At 42.3% G+C, this 21,330-nt stretch overlaps 1 protein-coding gene across 1 annotated transcript in view; it reads left to right on the forward strand.

Moving 5' to 3' along the window:
- Nucleotides 1-4,654: 4,654 nt before the first annotated feature.
- The window catches only part of gcgra (glucagon receptor a), a 95,927-nt gene continuing 79,251 nt past the window's right edge, over nucleotides 4,655-21,330 (forward strand). Inside the window, 1 exon segment of the mRNA XM_083780920.1 lies at nucleotides 4,655-4,780. The gene's annotated coding sequence lies outside the window, so the exon portion shown is untranslated.

The raw sequence follows: 21,330 nt of genomic DNA on the forward strand, positions 1-21,330 counted from the left end.
TGAATAGGTTTGCTGTCGTGCAAGTGCACGGTTAAGAAGAATTATTATATTATACTATTTCTTTTTTTTAAGTGAAAACCACTAAATATTACTTGCTGTTGATGGTTCCGCAGATGTGGTTTTGGAGGCATCCTGAACTGTTGTTACTTTCCGCTGCCACCACATGTAAAGTTGCCCGGGGCCAAGGCTCCGAAAACAGTCAGCGATGCTTTTTGATGGTTTTTATTGCTCCAAACTCCAGCTCCAGTGCAGATATTCACAACGGAAAAATCCAACAACAAAAGTAATACTGGCCAAAATACAAAATAAATAACTCAAAAATACTTAACGCTCAACAAAGGAAAAAGGAAAAATAACAAACTGCACTATAGGCTATGCCCATGACAGGGGCCCTAGCAGCTCTCTCACAGGCGTGTCAGCATGCTGCCTGCCCGAGCCTAACTGACTAGCTCTGCCTGCAGTCTCCCCTTTATAGGAGAGGATCCTACCACCAACAGAGAAACAATTAATTATACCCAGCTTATCTACAAGCTCCCAGTTATCAGCTGAACCTGAATCAGTAACCCCATACCTAGATGTTCTATTTTAGATTAACATCATATGAGGTTACGTTCATTTCCCCAGATAATAGACATACTTTGATAAATGACATTGTGGAACACCCCTACTCCTCACCAGTACTTGGCACCTTCCCCCTCTTAAAGTGCCAGCACTGGAGAGGCCATACAAATACTGAGGTTACAATAAACACACAGGTTAATAAACTGAATGTTTTCCCTGTGTGTATAATTTCATTTGTACATCCTGTAAATGCATACATCAACAGTATTGACATTATATGATAGGACCTGTCTGCCCCACTACCCACAGTCTGTGTGGTGTGTGTGTGCGTGCAATGTCCTTAATCAGTGTGTGTGTGTGTATAGGGCACGGGCTGCCCCGTGACAATACCCCATGAAGAAGAAGGATCAGTAAATCTGTGATCCACATAATGGGTCTAGAGACAAAAAGCCAGACTGTCTATTAAGCCAGGCTTGCTGATCCCGGCTCGCCAAATCCGCCAATTCTGGCTTTAGTGGAACGGAATAAACCAGGCTGTAAAGATCAGGATTTAAAAAGCCTGGCTTTGGCCTAAATCCTGGATTAGTTAATCCAAGTTTCGTGAAACAGGCCCCAGCTCTCTGTGTTGTTGTTGTTTTTTTGCATATCGTCATCGTCATCATTTGATTCGTTGATTTGACTCCCCAATCCAACCGTTGATGCTGAGTGCCAAGCAGGGAGGCGGACACTCTCACCATAAGGCCACTGGCTGGTCCATGTCTCCTTCCATGTCTCCTACAACATCAACAACAAACTACAAACTACTGCACGTGGTGAGAAATGTCCAGTAGATTGCAATGTTGTTGTAGTCATATCACTATTGTACCAGAAAACCACACAAGCAGCTTATTTGCTTATCTGCTTATTTGGAAAAACAGGAATTCATGGTGTAACTGTTTCAAAATCCTCACTCTTCTAAATGTGAACTTTGCCCATGGGGGGGGGGGGTTCAAAGGTCATATTTGACATGTCAACAAGCCATGTGTAACAAACACTGTCAGGTAGTAACTTCTCCCTCAAATGCAATAAGTTACAACTTACAAATTGCACCGTTAAGATAGATTCTTTGATCGAAGCATAACTTCATTGGACATATAGCAACAATTGTTTATCACCAGCATTTCAATGATTTACCTTTTCCCCTTTGTACAGTGTTTTGTATTTGTTGTTGATATTACTGTGTTATTCTTCATGCTATGTTGATGAATTGAATTACATATACTGTGTAAACAAGTCCCAGAACCTTTTTTGTGTTATTGTCTTCGCCCAAAATGTCTGACTGTACCATGGCTGTTTACATTTCTGACTAATAAGTATTCAATCAATCAATCAATCAATCAATCAATCAATCAATCAATCAATCAATCAATCAATCAATCAATCAATCAATCAATCAATCAATCAATCAATTATAAAGCAGATATTTGAACATTTGGGCACGAAGAAAACAGTTTATTTAAAACATGATTGTTCTCCAAAGAGAACAGAACACTTTGATCATCAAGAGACAGTGACGTGCACAGATAGACACTAGGGGGTGCTAGAGCTTTTTTTTTTTCTTAATTTGTAGTGTGTGGACCATGCGGTGACATTGATCAAATCTTGATAAAAAAAGAAACGCTTCTACTATATTATTTAGGCCCCCCACAATCTAAAGCTACGTTTCTATGTCAGTGGTTCTTCGATTAAAGGAAAATAGCAGACCTACAAGCTCGTAGCGCGCCACTCGGTGGCGCGCTATGAGCTTGTAGAGCTGCTATTTTTCAATAGCTAAAGCACCAAAATGTGTTGCCGCCCCAAAATGCGCTGCACAAGGTGCCCTTTTTTTTCACTTGAGCACCTGCCCCTCTAAATGTCTGTGCATGCCACTGGAGAGCAGAACACTTTGATCATCAAGAGATGAGGGGCACAAAGACAGACGCCAGCTGACAACAGGGAACAATAGACTATACTGTCACTACTATTCTCACTGAATCAACCAATTCTTTATGTGGTGACTGTGACCATGTGATTATATGAAAACCTATAGGAGGTTTCATGGGACAATAGATAGATACCATACCATACCATACCATCTTTATTTATATAGCACATTTTAAAACAACAACGTTGTACCAAAGTGCTTTACAGTAAAACATTAAAAAACAACTTCAACATTAAAAAACAACTTCATTTAAAAACCACAAAACAACCACAAACAACATGCACAGTGTCACGTTAAACATCGAACATCTCATACTGTGCTTGGAAAAGCCAAGGAATAAAGGTAAGTCTTGAGGCGTGACTTAAACACCTGGAGGGTGGGGGCTTGTCTTGTGTGCAGAGGCAGCTCATTCCAGAGCTTGGGAGCTGCCACTGCAAAAGCTCGATAACCTCTGAGCTTCAGCTTGGTTTTAGGAACCACCAGGAGAAGCTGGTCAGAGGACCTGAGCGTCCGTGTCGGAGCATAGGGTTTCAGATAGATAGATAGAGTTTTTATTAAAGTGTCCTATACATCATAAGATGCCCAGCCCGCATGGGCTTACAAGACACTCACAAAATTGTACATATTATACATATACACAAATAGACAGTTATACTCATGGATACATCGTTCTCCAACGTAACTGCCATGCCTTCTCTATGAATTTTCCAAAAACAAAAACTTCATTACTGAACAACCAATTTAACATAAAACACTCAGACATCCAAAACAGATCTGGGTTCTTATCCTGAATATTTTCAAATAAAACGGTTCTTAAATCATGGTATAGTGGACAGTAGAAAACAAAATGAAACTCATCCTCTACAACTCCCAGGTCACAAAGAGCACACAGTCGCTGCTCCTCAGGAACGCCAGTATATCTGCCAACCAGATCTTAACTGGGCACAGAGGGACCTCTGTCCTCTTTTTAAATTAAATGCAACATAAGGTTCAGTCATGTAATCCTCTTTAAATTGAATATAACTTCTCAATTTCGCCTTCTTCACAATGTCCACCCTCCATTTCTGCTGATGTAACACTGACAGTTTATATTCGACTGTATTAATATTACAATGAAGGTTATTTAAAAAATATGGGTTTAAGTCAGAAATTGAGAAAATTGAGGAGACCTCTCTTATCCACGGATGATTACATCTCTTATTCCAATTAAATATAATTTTTGTAAGCCTCTCTTCTGGCAGTTGGATAAGGCGATTCCATAACCTGATCATCTCACAATATGCATGTGCACGTGCTCTGCTCTCCCCATCCACTTTAGCCTACACCAGTGGTTCCTTTTTCATGTACTTCCAAATTGGCACTAATTGGCCCGCGGACCCCTATTTGAAAAGATGTGCCAGGGACCCCTATACGATAAGATTTTTACGGCTCTATCCGTAAAAACCCGTTTTCAACCCATTTAATTTCAAGGACCACAGGTTTGACATGCATTAGCCTACGGACCCCCATTTAATGGCATTTCCATCTCTGAGACCCCAATTTATTTTGTAAAATCAATGTTAATTGAATGGTTCCACACTCTCAGAGTTACAGACCCATAAGGGTCCATTTGGTTACAAACTATAATTTAGCTGGGGACCCCCTGGAACTCCCTCAAGGACCCCTGGGAGGCTCATGGGGGTCCCCGGACCCCACTTTGGGAACCACAACCACTGGCCTACACACACCACCCACCACACAAGTGCACATGCACGCACGCACGCACACACACACGCTCGTCTCAAACGCGCGCGCATGGACACAAGGAAAACATGCATTTTTAATGCCTCTCTCTCTCTCTCTCTTCCACAGAAGTGCAGACTCGAGGTACACACACACACAGCACAAAGCACACCGCGGTGATGCGCCGGGCTGTCATTTCACTTTCCTTTTACTTCTCCACTTCTCCAGCTAGTACGGACCCCTCGTGACGTCACACACGGGAGTAAGAGGCTCAAGTATAGGTCTATACAAACACAAGCCGCCGAGAGCCGCTCCTCTCAGTGCGTCTCACTCTGATACACACAGCAGAGGCAGCGAAGCTTTCTGCACTTTGCAACGTGAGTTTTGACCCGTTTGTCAGTATAGGCCGTTGGCGTTGTTTTGAAAGTTGGATTACAGCGCGCAGCAGAAAGGAAAATGCCTCTCAGAAGATGAGCAGTCGCGAATGTGAAGTGGAGACTGCAGGGAAACAAGCGGAACCTCATGCTGTCAGTGGTAGGCCTATATTCATTTATTTATCGGGACCAGTTGCTCCTTGGCATTTGGACAAAATGTTAGTCACTCACTGCTGCGGAAATTAATGGTTTCAGCAGCTGATTGTTGTTTAAACACTGTACACTGGGTGAATAGAATGTCATTAGATTAGACCTTTATCAATTAAAATAACTATCAAAATAACTCAGACTCGAGCAGTTGGATGACACATTTACAAGCTTGCTTAATTTACACAGATTGAAAACAAAAAAGTGATACAAAAGTAATGTTTTACCCCTATAAGCCTATAAACCAAATCCAAACGATCGAATTAAAGCTAATAAGAAATGGCAAGAAATTCCAAGCTGAATTTTCAGCCAGCATCACGTTTTTAGTTCCTCTGTTAACTGGATTTATGAAGGGAAAACTAGTGACTTTGACTTAGCCTATAGCCTACATAATGTATTATGATTATTATATTTTGTATTATTATGTTACATATTGACATATGGGCTGGCTGTAGCCAAAGTCAAGATCACCTCATTGAGTCAAAACCAAAACAGATCAAGTCCTAAAACCATGCAATACCAGAAGTGGTCTGCCTAAGATGAAAACATTGTCGAAACCCCTCAAAACTGATATGACCTCTACTTGGAAGTGTTTTTCTCTACTACTGGGTAGTAGAACAGTCTGTAATGATAGCTTTGTATAAATGTTTGATAATACTGGTGCTGATTTCAGGCAGTGAAGATGTACAGCAAAAGATCACGCACCACAAGAGACACATTTTACATCATGAGCTATTGATGTGAGAGAGTCTTCTTCATACAATATCTACATATCTCTGTGCAGTGGCGGAACAACACTGGGCCGGGCCGGGGTGTGAGACAGCACGACCGGGCCTCACCGAACATGACTCCCAACAGCACCCCCCCCCCCCCATCGGGAAAAAACATTTACGCTAACAGTTGCTGCTAATTTGAGGAGTGCATGAACGATATGCTATATACCTATTATTGATCGCGTCTGTGTCTGTGACATTGCGCAGCAGTGCACACACGAGAGAGAGATAGAGAAAGAGAGAGAGAGACGTAGAGAGAGAGAGGTGCCACTGCTGCGTAAAATAAATAGGCTATTACTATCACCACTAGTAATTCAATGCCAAAGAGAAAAGGTGTTTTGGTCTGGGTCTGTAGGAGCTGCTCTGCTGCATGGGAGTTCACATAGTGATGGAACAGGTTAGTCTTCAGAAGAAAAAAAAAGATATCGCTGGCAACCAAAATCAATTCTCCGCATCGCAAAAATAAATCTATAGGCCTAGTTTCATTCGTGACATTAGACTCAGCCAATATGCACAACGCAGCGCATGAGATTGCAGATCTTTGAATTTTCGGTTTGCACTGAGCGCACTCACCATGTGAATCACCAGGTCCTCACAAGTATAATGTACACCGCCAGGCTCCACAAGGTTCTCAGCGCAATGGCGCGTCGATAAAAGTTGGGATTTTATAGTGGCATTATTCAGGCAATACTCAACAGATTGTTATAATTCCAAGTGATCTATAATCTGTGAAGTTTATATTTTCATTTGGGTGTAAGTAATGTTTTTATATGACTTATCAAACATGGTAGCCTATATTTAATGTCCACGAGCTGTGGTGCGCTTGCCTACATTCTCAATTAGGGATTTTCCCAGCGGTCATTTTCACTCTCGTGTAGCCTACAACCTTTATTCAAATAGGGTATTTTAAAATGCAACCATACTATATAACTATATACAACTATATATTATTGATCGCGTCTGTGTCTGTGACATTGCGCAGCAGTGCACACACGAGAGAGAGAGAGAGAGAGAGAGAGAGAGAGAGAGAGAGAGAGAGAGAGACGTAGAGAGAGACGTAGAGAGAGAGAGGTGCTGCGTGTTAAAAAATAAATAGGCTACTCATCTTTGTGTTCTGTTTCACCTTTGCTGAGTGATCGCACACAGGGAAAAGCAACAAGAAGGGGTTTAGAATCGAAACAGTCCGTTGTGGAATCACACAGAGTGATTAGCCTACTAATGAGTGACAGGTCTTGGCTGGACCCTGGCTGGACCGCTTACAGCGACTCTCTCTCGCGGTAAATTCTCATCAGACAGACATGATATTTTGTTAAAGTGTAGGCTATTATAGGCTATATAGGCTCTGTATCTGGTTAATTCAAGATTCAAGATTGCTTTATTTGTCATTCTTTAATTCCAACTGCAGCAGCAGAAAAAAACGAAATTGCGATGTGCTGAGTGCACGGGCCGCAGCAGCATGGGTCGCGGCGTCGCGCAGCTCACGCTGCCACAAACTTCTCTTTACATCAGAGAAAAAAAGAAAAAGAAGAAAGCGACCAGCGGGGGCCCGTCGCTTTCTTCTTTTTCTTTTTCTTTTGCTTGGTTTTATCAGTCGTGAGTGACTGTGTAAAAAATCGTCCATCGATCATCTGACAGCCCGGGCCCTCAGGAGGTCCGGGCCGGGGTGTGACCACCCCCCCTACACCCCCGGTAGCTCCGCCCCTGTCTCTGTGTGTGTGTGTGTGTGTGTGTGTGTGTGTGTGTGTGTGTGTGTGTGTGTGTGTGTGTGTGTGTCTGTGTCTGTGTGTCTGTTGCATGTCTTGAGAACCGTTCATCAAATTGACATGACTCGTGAACTCCACCCAAATACCAATGCAAACTTTTCACTGGTCAACAGTAATCAACTGGTCAACTGCAATCCACAGCTGCAATGCATTGTGTGATCATGTTGTTTGTATATCATGGGGGTCTCTCTGTATTCACTTTAGTCTGAGGAAATGTCACAGCAGCACACATGCAGGTTTAATAAAAAAAATAACCTACAACTGGAGCCTACAGTGTGTGAGCGTTCTCTTTCTATATAGTTCTCATGTTATATTTTTTCGCTTTTTCCCCAATTTGGGGTGTGGATGTCTCTCCTCTGTCCTCCCTTTACATTCAACAGTAGAGTCTGCACACTGCTGTACACACTCTACTGGCCAATGTGTTCAACTTCTTTTTAGTAGCTACAGTATGTACAATCAGAAAATTGTAAAATAATTGTAAAAAAGCCTTTGACAATTATTCATATTCAATTCAATTCATAGAGGAGTTAATTGTCTGAAAAGTAATTTTCTCCAATTAGATTCACTTGAACCATGTAGCCTACTGTATGTGAGAGTGCACATGCAGCCCCCCCCCCCTCCCCAAGCATGTCATATTCCATTACACTAGTGCAGCTATACTTGCTACTATTGTCTGGTAAACTCCACACGCGGCTAACTGACTGAGCAAATATATTCATGGCTGGCCACCGACCGTAGCACATCTGCCGAAGCCATCAACTGTCAGTGATGCATATGTTCCCTAGCCGCGCATTAGCCTGTTTATACAGGTGCACACTCGATGAATTAGCGATGCGATGCTGTATGTCTTTGAGTTAATTTGCAAATATTAGCAGTCCAGTATCCGCACGGATACTCCCAATGCATGCAAAACACACATTAAGCCCGTTTTATACTTAGTTGCTCGCCGGTATCGCGTGCACCGAAAATTGCAGCTCTACAAGCTCACAATGCGCTACGCTGTGACGCGCTGTGAGCTTGTAGAGCTGCTATTTTCAGTGCACATCAACACCCACACACACATAAGTATTACAGTAACTCAGGCTTTAGTGCCCTTATGATGAACTGTGTAATCTTCTGCAAACACTGCGCTACGGTCAGCAAAGCGACGGCTTTAATGTATGTTTATGGAAATGTTGTTGAAGGATTATAGGTTGTATTCATGATTAATACATTACATAGGTGTTTTGATTCTCGTCAACATCCACTGTAAAAGCCTAGTGGTTAATTGACTATAATTAAGCCTCGAGGAGAGTAAACTTCTCTCTTTTAATTGAGAACCAAATAGACCTGCCAACATTATGGATCCGCGGGGTCCATATGACAGGTCTTTATTGCCATTGCAGGTTGAATAACATCTTGCTCTCTCATTCACTGTCTCTCCCTACATCAATTGATGTGTTGTGTGTTAATTTCGGACAGCTCGGTGTCACAGACTAGAGCTAGACTCGATCGCTTCTGTTCTGACAGGAAACTGAGACCTCTAAGTGTTTCTCAGATCTGTTAGTGAAACACTCACTTTTAAAATGTTATGTTCTTCCTTAATAATGCATTGTGCAAATTACAATTAGAGCTTAGACTTCAAATGCAGTAGCTTTGCTTGGTGCAGGCATGGGGGTTTGCATTCCCAGTGCACAGTGGGATATAATGACAGTTGATGTTGTCCTAGTCTGCAAATAAGAGGAGTAACTACAAAAATGTGCTGTCCAGGTCTCCGCCAGGCCAGGTAGTAGAAGGCAATCTTCTTAGCCAATCGGGATGAAATATGAAACAGTCAGACAGGTCCATCTTGATGACATGACTATATAATGTGTATCAATTTGCAGGATGTTTTGGACAAAATCCGCAAGAGTAATTTGTTCCTTTGTAAAGCGCTGTAACAGGCCAATGTGAAAAATACACTGCAGGGAGTGTGTGTGTGCAGTTTCATGTCGATCGGGCCAACGGTGTCGGAAATTAGCTTTACACAAACGGACACGCACGCGCGCACACACACACACACACACACACACACACACACACACACACACACACACACACACACACACACACACACACACACACACACACACACACACACACACACACACACACACACGGATAGACACACACTCACGGATAGACTGGGGCGAAAACATAGCCTCGGCTATGCCTTCGGCCTGGCGGAGACAATTACATGCTGGCTACAAAAACAGTTTCTCATACTGCTTGGTTTATTTGAAGATCACAGGAGAAGAGGGAATCTATAGTCTACTTGAAGATCACAAGTGTTCTTGTGAACAGCAGAGTACCATGAGATCATGGTCAAAAGTGCTGAGGTCAACGTAGGCTTTCTTTGGCTTCACTGTTCCTCTTTGATCTGGAACATGTTGTCAAAGTCTTGTCAAATCGACTACGACAAGAGAAGGAAGCCCTGTAGAATATCAAAGAGGTGTGGTGCATTCCCATGGGGTCGGCTGTACTCATTCTTACCACTTTATGGCTTGGCCACTGCGGTAAGAAAATGCAAATACATACCTTTGATTTCCTGGACTTTGTAATTAGGTTAGTGCAAGGTATGAGATATTTAACACTGAAAAGATTTGAAGCCGGTTGTTTAGTCAAGGCTTAAAAATCTAATTTAACCACGCCCACACATACCACCGTCTATCAGGTTCTGGATCGAGTTGAGAGACAGGTGAAAGAAACGTTTTGAGAAAGTAGGACTGGATGGGTTTATATAGTGTGGGCTTTCAATTGTAGGACAAGATTACAGACGCTCTTAATCCAGAGTGATTTATAAGCAAGAACAGTGCATGGTACTGTATTGGTAATGTATCAACAGAATGATAGATGTGATAGAAAGAATGCAGCAGAAAGAGAGACTGAAACATGGATAAAATTCATTACACACACACACACACACACGCGCGCGCACGCGCACGCGCACACACACACACACACACACACACACACACACACACACACACACACACACACACACACACACACACACACACACACGCACACGCACACGCACACGCACACACACACATGTGGTCTCAGGTTTAAACAGTCCCCTTCTGATTGACCTGGAGGTCTAAGAATAGCCTCCACTACAAAAGGCTGTCAGCCCGTATTTCCACAGAGCGAATGCCAGAAAGACGATAAGGGCCTGTCTGGATACGGCTGCTGGCCTGCATGGGCTCCACTCAGCCATGTGTGTCTGCCAATATCAGCTCAGTAATGCTCACCTCGCACCCACACACACACCAAGCATACGTTGGCGAGCACACGCATGCACGCACGCACGCACACACGCACACACTTTGTGTAACTATGTACATACGTGAGGTATTTCTTTACTTTCTTCAGTATTTACAAATTTCAATACTACTACTCCACTACATCGATCTCAGAAGAAGATATTCTACTTCTGCTCTAGATTTTGACGAATATTACAAAACATGCATTACTGTAACCACATACATTACCCCACATACATAACCATACACACATACATTACTGTAACCACTTCAAACGGATCCACAGTTGTGTAATGTTTTCACTGACCCCCCTCGAGTTGTGTTCCAACCTGTAAAAAATATGGACAAAGCGTCCCCCGGGTCTAACATGAACGTAAAATGAAGCCTGTCAGTCCTTGAATTGTAAGTCGCCATCTATCTAGATCCGTTTGGGCCCAGCTGGCCCATTGGCTGGCCCAGACAACGAGGCGGGACTTCCCCCCCTTCTTCTTAGTTGGTTTTTATTTTGACTCGTGTGGGTGGGGAATCCCGATCATAGACTGTAACGGTAGCCACGCCCCTCAGAACATGCGCGACTTTATGGTCATTTGTTTTATAAATGGGACCATAATTTTCCCAAAAGAATATTATGACATTAGAAATGAGACTTTAAACTAGTGACTGGAAGCAGAAAGTATTCATGACCATGTTTATTAAGGTAATACAGTCTAGGTGAAGTTGGGCCCAAATACATGGACTTCTATGGGGCTATGGGTTTTTCTGGGTCCAATGACAACAGGCCATTATATGAACTTTCAGGAAATCCCGATTTCCTTGTGGCTTCACAAAATATCTGTCTGACTGCCCCCCCTGGTTCCAACGAGGCAGAAATCTGAGGGACTCACTTGTCCATTCAGATCTCCCCCCCTCTCAGCGCACTTTGACCCCACAGGGAAACTACAAATGTGGTGCCTGTGCCCAGTGCAACAGCACTGTAAAATGCACAAGTTTCAAGCACCCACATTCAGGTAAAAGCATTCCCATTAAAAGTATTATCACATGTACTACACAAGGGGTGATATATATACAGTAATCTATTGTCCTTGTGGCAAATATTATGTGGGCAAAACCACACTTGCCCTTAACCCATTCTGAACGGGCACCCATTTTGGTGTTGGCATCATGTTATGCTTTAGCTATTGAAAAATAGCAGATCTACAAGCTCATATCGCGCCACCGAGTGGCGCGATACAAGCTTGTAGGTCTGCTATTTTTTGAAAAATCGAAGAACGACTGACATTTCTAGAATCTGATCTCAGGTCAGAATGGGTTAAGACCCGTATTAGTGAGCACCACAGTGCCATTAGATGTAAAATCTTTCTTCTCCTGTTGCTACACACTGGCCATCATACCTCTGCTCTCCGTTATATAGGCATCGAAAAGGTCCCTGCCAACAGAAGAGGGGATGATCATGACAAAGCACTCCTGAAGAGAGAATCCTACTGGATATCAACCCTCAACACCCTTGCCCCTAGTTATTACGGCCTTAAAGTTTGCAAACCTTTTTTTCAAACCCATTCCCCTCTACCTGTGTCCTCCAGTGTTTACTGCAAATGTAAATCTTTTTTTTTAATATGGGTTCTAATTATGATATCGAAATGTATCTTCTTGCCACTTGAATTGTACAGTAATTAGTATGGTCTATAATATAACAGACCCTCAGGTGCCCTACCAATTCGGCCTTCTCTCTTTCAGGAGTTTGACCAAAGAACTGGTCAATTTATTTACCTTTCATAGTGTTTTTAGTGTTTTCTCTGTAAAACTAATATATTCCGTCTCCCCAGCTTTTCTAGATGTTTTCTAATATTTATAAAATGTATTTAAATCTCTTAAATTAATATAAAAATGCTATTACAAATATTTAACCAATGACTTAAATTTATTATTGCACATAGCTAAACAGTAAACACATCTTGTCCATTGAATGTTTACTTATTCTGGTTATATTTGTATATTATGCATGGTTACCTGCCTCAAAATGGCAAAATTGATTGGTTTTTCCTGATGACGACCACACCCCCTAGGCCTATGGAGTCCACCTGTTGTTGCTCCCCTATAGGTGTTTTCCACACCTGAGCGGAAAACGGCCGACAGCCGCGGAAAGTTTTTAGACAGCTGGTGGATGGAAAAGAAGCTCCACCTGACTGCCGCGACGGACAGATTCCAGTGGAAACGCTCTCGTCCGCGGCAGGCAGTCATCCGCGGAGGTGGAGCTTAATTTCCATCCACCAGCTGTCTAAAAAAATTGAAAAGAAGCAAGAAAAAGACAGCCGAGAACGTCTGCGGTTAGTACGTGTGGCAGCACCTTATAAGTGTGTTTGTCCTCTGGCTGGTTTATTCTTAACCCATTCTGACCTGAGATCAGATTCTAAAAATGTCAGTCGTTCTTCGGTTTTTCAAAAATAGCAGACCTACAAGCTCGTATCGCGCCACTCGGTGGCGCGATATGAGCTTGTAGATCTGCTATTTTTCAATAGCTAAAGCATAACATGATGCCAACACCAAAATGGGTGCCCGGTCAGAATGGGTTAACCACTTCAACCCTATATGCATACTCGAAAATAGCCGATCTCACACGCGCGTTGCATTGTTGTACATACATTTGTTGTTGTATAGATTTGGAAACTTGTGAAATGGGACATTCTGCAACAATGAGCACTTTTACTTCTGGCACTTTTACTCAAGTACATTTTGAATACGGGACTTCTACTTGTAACAGAGCCTATATATCCACGACGTTGCAGTACTTTTACTTGAGTTAAACACGTGAGTACTTCTTCCATCACTGATACGTCCTACACACAGTCACACACACACACACACACACACACACACACACACACACACACACACACACACACACACACACACACAGTCACACACACACACACACACACACACACACAAATCCAATGTTTTATACACAATTGAATGGGAAGGATCAGAACCAATCCTTTCCTGTTAGCGGCTTAGGAAATACCTGATTGAATTGACATCGACTCCCATGTTGCTACTAGCCTCTGTTTGATAGCTGATTATGTTGCGCGCCCTTCAGGCACGTGCAGCTTTAACCCATTCTGACCTGAGATCAGATTCACACGAGGTTTCCACTGGACACACACTGGTCTGATTAACCCATTCTGACCTGAGATCAGATTCTAAAAATGTCAGTCGTTCTTCGATTTTTCAAAAAATAGCAGACCTACAAGCTTGTATCGCGCCACTCGGTGGCGCGATATGAGCTTGTAGATCTGCTATTTTTAAATAGCTAAAGCATAACATGATGCTGACACCAAAATGGGTGCCCGTTCAGAATGGGTTAACCCATTCTGACCTGAGATCAGATTCATACGAGGTTTTCCACTGGACACACACTGGTCTGATGAACCCATTCTGACCTGAGATCAGATTCATATGAGGTTTCCACTGGACACACACTGGTCTGATGAACCCATTCTGACCTGAGATCAGATTCTAAAAATGTCAGTCGTTCTTCGATTTTTCAAAAATGGCAGACCTACAAGCTCGTATCGCGCCACTCGGTGGCGCGATATGAGCTTGTAGATCTGCTATTTTTCAATAGATAAAGCATAACATGATGCTAACACAAAAATAGGTGCCCGGTCAGAATGGGTTAAACGGATAAGCTGTGAGTTTATTCAATCTTACCAAGCACACGCAGTGTGCAAGTCGCAAAGTACAACTGTCGGTCTGCTTCAATGAAAGCTCTTCAAGCAGAGCTCTTTATCTCCTGCAGAAAATGCAATTATTGATATCAGATTTTTATAGGGCAATAAACACGTACAGTAGTAAGTACACGCATAATGTCGTAACAGAGAAACTGTACTGCACACAGTCACATGAATACTGGTGTATTCATGGGGAAAACTGTTTGGTTTAATACTTTAGTATTCTATCGTGTTTTTTTTGTGAAAACATACAGACAAAGCAAGCTGATTTTCAAGATAATTACGGGAGGACTTTTGTCGTTTCAACGGCATAACTAGATGCAAAAGACAATTCAAAAGCAAATGTTTCAATTTCAAATAGTGGGTATATACTGTAGCAACAGTACGGCGTGCCTTACAAGGCAAGGAACATAGTGTCCATTATATACAATGCCATCGTACTTACTGCATATACTACATGCATACCATTCTGTTTGTTTGCTTATTCCCATAGCTATGCTTATACTTTACATTAGGCATCTTATGGCAGGCAACAGACTTGCAGCCTTTATTATGAGACTTGTGTGCTGGAACAGTTCCTTCTTCTTCCCAAGGCCATCGTGGGCCTGTCCTGGTGGTTGTGTTGTGTGCTCCTCTGGGCTGATATACAGCTGCTGCTCTCCACTCCCCCTCTGGGTCTCCCGGTCCTCAAAGCCCCAACATGTACATCCATCAGTCACTGTTTCCTGGGCGTCTGCCAGCTGCATGCCTTCTTCCATCACAGCCTCACAGGCAGATCCATCCAAGGCAGTTTGTGACGATCCCTGTTCTAACCTGCTCTCTGCTGGTGCAACAGTTAATCTAAGTCTAAGTGATAGATTTGATCGATTATAAAACAATTATAAAAAATTGCTACAATAGCAGATCTACAAGCTCAGAATATGTCGACATGTGATACAGCCATTTACGCGGTTTTGCACGTCACCGTTGCATCATGGCAAAGTAATGTTTACTTCCCTTCAGGGGTCTCCACAGCCAATCATCTGCCTCCATCAATGTACTGTATAAGTGGTTCACCCATTCTGACCTGAGATCAGATTCATACGAGGTTTCCGCCGGACACACACTGGTCTGATGAACCCATTCTGACCTGAGATCAGATTCTAAAAATGTCAGTCGCTCTTCGATTTTTTTCAAAAATAGCAGACCTACAAGCTCGTATCGCGCCACTCGGTGGCGCGATATGAGCTTGTAGATCTGCTATTTTTCAATAGCTAAAGCATAACATGATGCCGACACCAAAATGGGTGCCCGTTCAGAATGGGTTAATATCTGATTAACCGATAAACTAATTTGAAACCTATGGTATTAAAACAAAACAAGACAGCTGTTTGTGAATTTGCATTTTCAAAGTTTGTTTTTAGTTATGCCAAGGAAATATATATATAAATTGGAGCGAGTTTACATATACATTCACAACATGCCGGAGTCTCATTACGCCACTATCTTTATGTGTGGCTGGAGATCCTTTGAGGCAGACGATGAGGCTTAGCGCTTTTGGAAGTAGATATCTGATGTTCGAGCTAACAAGCTTGTTAGCTAGACAATCATTATGTTCACCAATGATACCTTTTGTATTAGGGATTATACTGTAAATGAGGATTTATGCCACTGCTGAATCTCTGGAGCAAATTAAGAACCAAGCCTTGAAACTCACAGGGGAGATAATCAGATTGTGTACTATATATACTAGTAGAATGTGACTGTGTGTGTGTGTGTGTGTGTGTGTGTGTGTGTGTGTGTGTGTGTGTGTGTGTGTGTGTGTGTGTGTGTGTGTGTGTGTGTGTGTGTGTGTGTGTGTGTGTGTGTGTGTGTGTGTGTGTGTGTGTGTGTCCATGTGTGTGTTTTGTAACTGAATCGTGAACATTAGTCCGGCATGGCCTTGATATTCTGAGTACCATTGCTCTCACGGTTCAAGATTCAAGATTCAAGATTTCTAGAGACTTCAGTATAATAGCGTCTATTGTCAGCCCCCAGAACATCAACTTCCCATAGGGGCGCACTTGTTACATTGCAGAAACAAATTAAATGTGCAGTCCTTTGGAGAGAAATCATCCTCCATTGCATTTCCGTGTTCTTGTTCATGGGTTTTGCCGTTGGGTAACAGCCTCTAAAGTGATGTAATTCTGAAACACATCCTTCCTGTGTTAAGATAATCACCTAAAGACCCAAAATGAAAGGTAGGCACTAGGCACAGAGATAATCAGGGCTTAAGCATATACTTCATTGACTGGCGTCCCCCAGGGCTGTCTACTTGGTCCCATCCTTTTTCTCTCTATACCAAATCTCAATCAAAATAGGCTACAGGGTTTAAAAAAGAAAACAAATCTCCAAGCTCATAGCGCGGCACAAAGTGACACGCTATGAGCTTGTATATATACTATTTTTGAATAGCCAAAAATATCTAAAATTACACTGATGCTTTCCAGGTTTTAAGATCAATTTAAGATCTATTCTCTGTCTCTCTCTCTCCAAGGCAGTTTGTGACGATCCCTGTTCTAACCTTCTCTCTGCTGGGACAAAATGTCAAGATGAATTAGAGGTGCAACAGTTAATCTAAGTCTAAGTGATAGATTTGAGCGATTATAAAACAATTATAAAAAATTGCTACAATAGCAGATCTACAAGCTCAGAATATGTCGACATGTGATACAGCCATTTACGCGATTTTGCAAAAAATCAAAAAATCAAAACAAATCTCCAAGCTCATAGCGCGGCACAAAGTGACACGCTATGAGCTTGTATATCTACTATTAGTGAATAGCCAAAATATCTCAAATTACACTGATGCTTTCCAGGTTTTAAGATCAATTTAAGATCTATTCTATTGCCATTTTCTATACAACTCTGCAATTGTTAGTTTCATATTTGAATACCAAATCAGCATCTGTTGCATAAGATCAACTATAATGAGAGAGGGCGAGAGCACTCAGCCAATACAGTAATTCCTTCAAACTCAAATATTCATAATTAGGCCAACTACTGTACTCCCCTTCAAGTGTTCTGAAGGGCTCGTTCTTTCCTCTAAACCTCTACGACAGCAGGAAGGGATTTATAGCATTGTTTAATTACTTTACATTCTGCCAATTAGATTTGATTGGTGTAAAAGGCATAGCAGATTGACTTTAAGAGGGTCATGGCTGAAATAACAGTACAACGCATGCGAAACCAACATGTCACTATGATGGAAGGCTAAGCACATTCCTTGTCAACTTTTGGCCCCATTGCACTACTTCCAGATGAGTTACTGTACACACCACCAGAGGGTGGCTACATGACTACTTGCTAAGGAACCGCACCGGCTACACAGATCAATATAACTTGAGTTCATTGGAATACCCTTTAGGTTAGGGCCTTTACCCATTCTATATGCACTGCATTGTACTGCACTAGGTGTTGTGAGCTATTTTCACACCGTTTGCCTTTTACAATTTGGCCAATTTGGTATTAAAAAGGTCTTAAAAGTCCTGTGCAGCCAAATACCCTGTATAGTGTATACTGTATGTTGGTTTGTTTACTGTTTTTTCTTTTTTTTTAATATATGTTTATTGGTAGCAGGTTTCAACAATCTAAAACAGTTTGAACATTTCCATTGGGAACCACTGCTGTACTGTACTGTACTGTACTGTACTGTACTGTACTGTACTGTACTGTACTGTACTGTACTGTACTGTACTGTACTGTACTGTACTGTACTGTACTGTAGGACCATCTATATTCTATTTCAGACTCTCCCATTCAGTGAACACTGTGATACATCTGTGTAAGATGAGAGGTGGAACTGGAGATGGAAAATACAAAAAGGTGGATATCAAAGTAGAATCGATAAACAGCCACAAAACCACCGGGGCGGATTTGAAAAGACACATGAACACAGCAAGGTTTAGCGTTTTCCCAAAAGCTCTTTGTAAACCCTTCAGGAGATAAAGGTATTGAGCCATTGCGTGTTTCTTTTGTAGTTTTCCCTTCAGATCTATGGTATGGTTGGTGCTGCACTAAAAATATTCCCTCCTCCCTGTGTGGGGTCGAAGGACAAGTGGAGTTTCTCTTTGCTCCATAACACAGCCTATTATCACAGTACACAGAGCACAAACAACAGTCATTCTATCTGAGCAACTGCTCAGCTGGAAAGTGTCGCAACCATTCCTTTGCCCCAAGGGACATATAGCTTCCAGTGGTGGAATGTAACTATGTAGACTATTTACTTAGGTACTTTTACTTTACTGTCAGTACTTGTACTTCTACTCCACTACAGCTCAGAGGCAAATATTGTACTTCGACTCCACTACAATTATTTGAAAACTTTAGTTACTAGTTAAGTTACTTAAGCAATATTACACGAGAGGGTGTGGTTTAACGTGATTATTTGCCACGACAGTGATGCGGTCAGGAACGAGACGTAGTGTTCTTGCTTAAATGTAAGTCGCTCTGGATTAAGAGCGTCTGCTAAATGCCTAAATTGTAAATTGTAGTCGAGTTCCGCAAGCATCACTGAAGTGGCAATAATCCCGTTAAACCACAACCTCTCGTGTAATATTGCAATTCTACAACAGTTACTCTAAAAACTAAGAAAATTGCTGAAAAAACTAAATTTTATGACAGATGTAATCACTACGACCACAAATATCCCAAGAAACTAGCTAGCCTAGCCACCGACTTTGCTAGCACTCTGGGAAAACAGAGCAGCTGAATTATTTGTTTTGATTAGGTGGTGAATGGTGCTAGTTTGATCCACGGCTAGAAGCCGTTTCAACCAATCAGATTGCTTCCTCGAAACGACCTGTTAGAATAAGCCCTATTTAAACTTTGGCTATTTGAAAATACCACAAATACAACATGAAAAAGTACCAACCACAACAACGACAGACAAACCAATAACCATAACATGACATTCACCTTGTTTGGAAAGCATTTATTTTTTTCAACTTGCACATTTTTCTTCCTGATGTCCAGTTTGACTCACAGCTGACATGTTGTCACATGATCCTTCAGATGTATCCTGAATGAATCCTTCATCCTGGTGTTGTTTTATACCTTTTACACTGAATGGAGTTATGGGACCTTTTCTACTCAGTTTTCCATGATGTAAATTGTACCAGGAGTTGAAAAACAACATGTCAACCTGCGTCACCGACTGGAGCGCTGAGGTCAGCGTGGTAAGGACCTGTGTGTGTGTGTGGGGGGAGGGGGGTGGACAATGGACCTTCAGGTGCTGTGTACACAGCGGGGGACATTGATCTCTATCCATGCACACTGTGTGGATAGATACATGTAAGTGTATGTGTATATGCGTACAGTATATGCACATGCATGCACACAAACACACACTAGAGACAGACTGACGATATATCGTCCACAACGTTTTTCATAGTGTCTGTATCTGCAATTATGCAGACAAACGTGTCACGCTTTCAACCTGGCCTCCCTACTTTGGGCATGATGACATTAGCCGAAAGATTTCAGACGTTTTCAAAAGTTTCCCCACAATTTAAAACAATAAAACATAGCGTTGACAAATATTGGTCAAAATATTGGTTCGTCTATAGGACCCAAACATCTGGCATTCTTCCACCTTTAAAGGTAGCTCTCCACCATACCGATGTCGGCGGTAATTGTTGGAAAGCAGCTGTGGGTACACTGTTGAATCTGCTGTTGGATGGGCGGTGGGTACACTGTTGAATCTGCTGTTGAATGGGCGGTGGGTACACTGTTGAATCTGCTGTTGGATGGGCGGTGGGTACACTGTTGAATCTGCTGTTGGATGGGCGGTGGGTACACTGTTGAATCTGCTGTTGAATGGCCTGGCCTGGCCATGGCATCAAGCCATAGGCTATTTTTAGCACCATGTCAGTGTCGGCTCGTCACACCTCCCAATCGACTGTTCTTCCGACTTCATCCGACTGCCAGTCTGTAGTAATCTGAGTTCCCAGAAGTTTTCGGGAGGGGCGACCTTAACACATACACCACTTGCTGATGTCTGAGTTACTCTGACAGGCCAGCACCGTCCATGCATAAGTGGTAGTGTTGGTTTCAGCAGTAAAATAAGTTTAATATGTTTTGATCAGCATTGAAAAATAAAGTTCAATTCAGCAGTGGTGTTCTTTAATGTCAGGGCCGGCGGTTAAGATGACAATCCTCATGAATAGAAAGAGGCGGCGAGAAAGAGGACATCTTCTTATTTTATCAATCCGTTACCCCAAAGCCATGTAGAGCGTTGTACTACACAGCTTATACTGACTATACTGAGGGACTTGATTCACATCTCAGCAGGATTAAGACGGAATGGAATCCCTGCAGTTCCATCATGGAGTGAACTTTACACATCCACTGCTTTATCTACATTGCCAGTTGCTAGTTCATAAATTATAGGGAGATGTAATGCAGTAGATATCCATTTCCTTCCATTTTTTGTGTTTTAACCAGGGGGGCAGTCAGACAGATATTTTGTGAAGCCTGAAACTCCTGAAAGTTCATATAATGGCCTGTTGTGGCGCTGTCACTGGACCCAAAAAAAACCATAGCCCCATAGAAGTCCATGTATTTGGGCCCAACTTCACCTAGACTGTATTACCTTAATAAACATGGTCATGAATACTTTCTGCTTCCAGTCACTAGTTTAAAGTCTCATTTCTAATAAAAAATATAAAAATAAATGACCATAAAGTCGCGTATGTTCTGAGGGGCGTGGCTACCGTTACAGTCTATGATCGGGATTCCCCTCCCACTCGAGTCAAAATAAAAACCAATGGAGAAGAAGGGGGGAAGTCCCGCCTCGTTGTCTGGGCAGCCAATGGCCAGCTGGGCCCAAACGGAGCCAGCCAATGGCCAGCTGGGCCCAAACGGATCTAGAAAGATGGCGACTTACAGTGCAGGAATAACAGGCTTCATTTTACGTCCATGTTAGACCCGGGGAACG

Source organism: Protomyctophum parallelum, assembly GCF_964188405.1.
Source record: "Protomyctophum parallelum genome assembly, chromosome: 13".
NCBI lineage: Eukaryota > Metazoa > Chordata > Actinopteri > Myctophiformes > Myctophidae > Protomyctophum > Protomyctophum parallelum.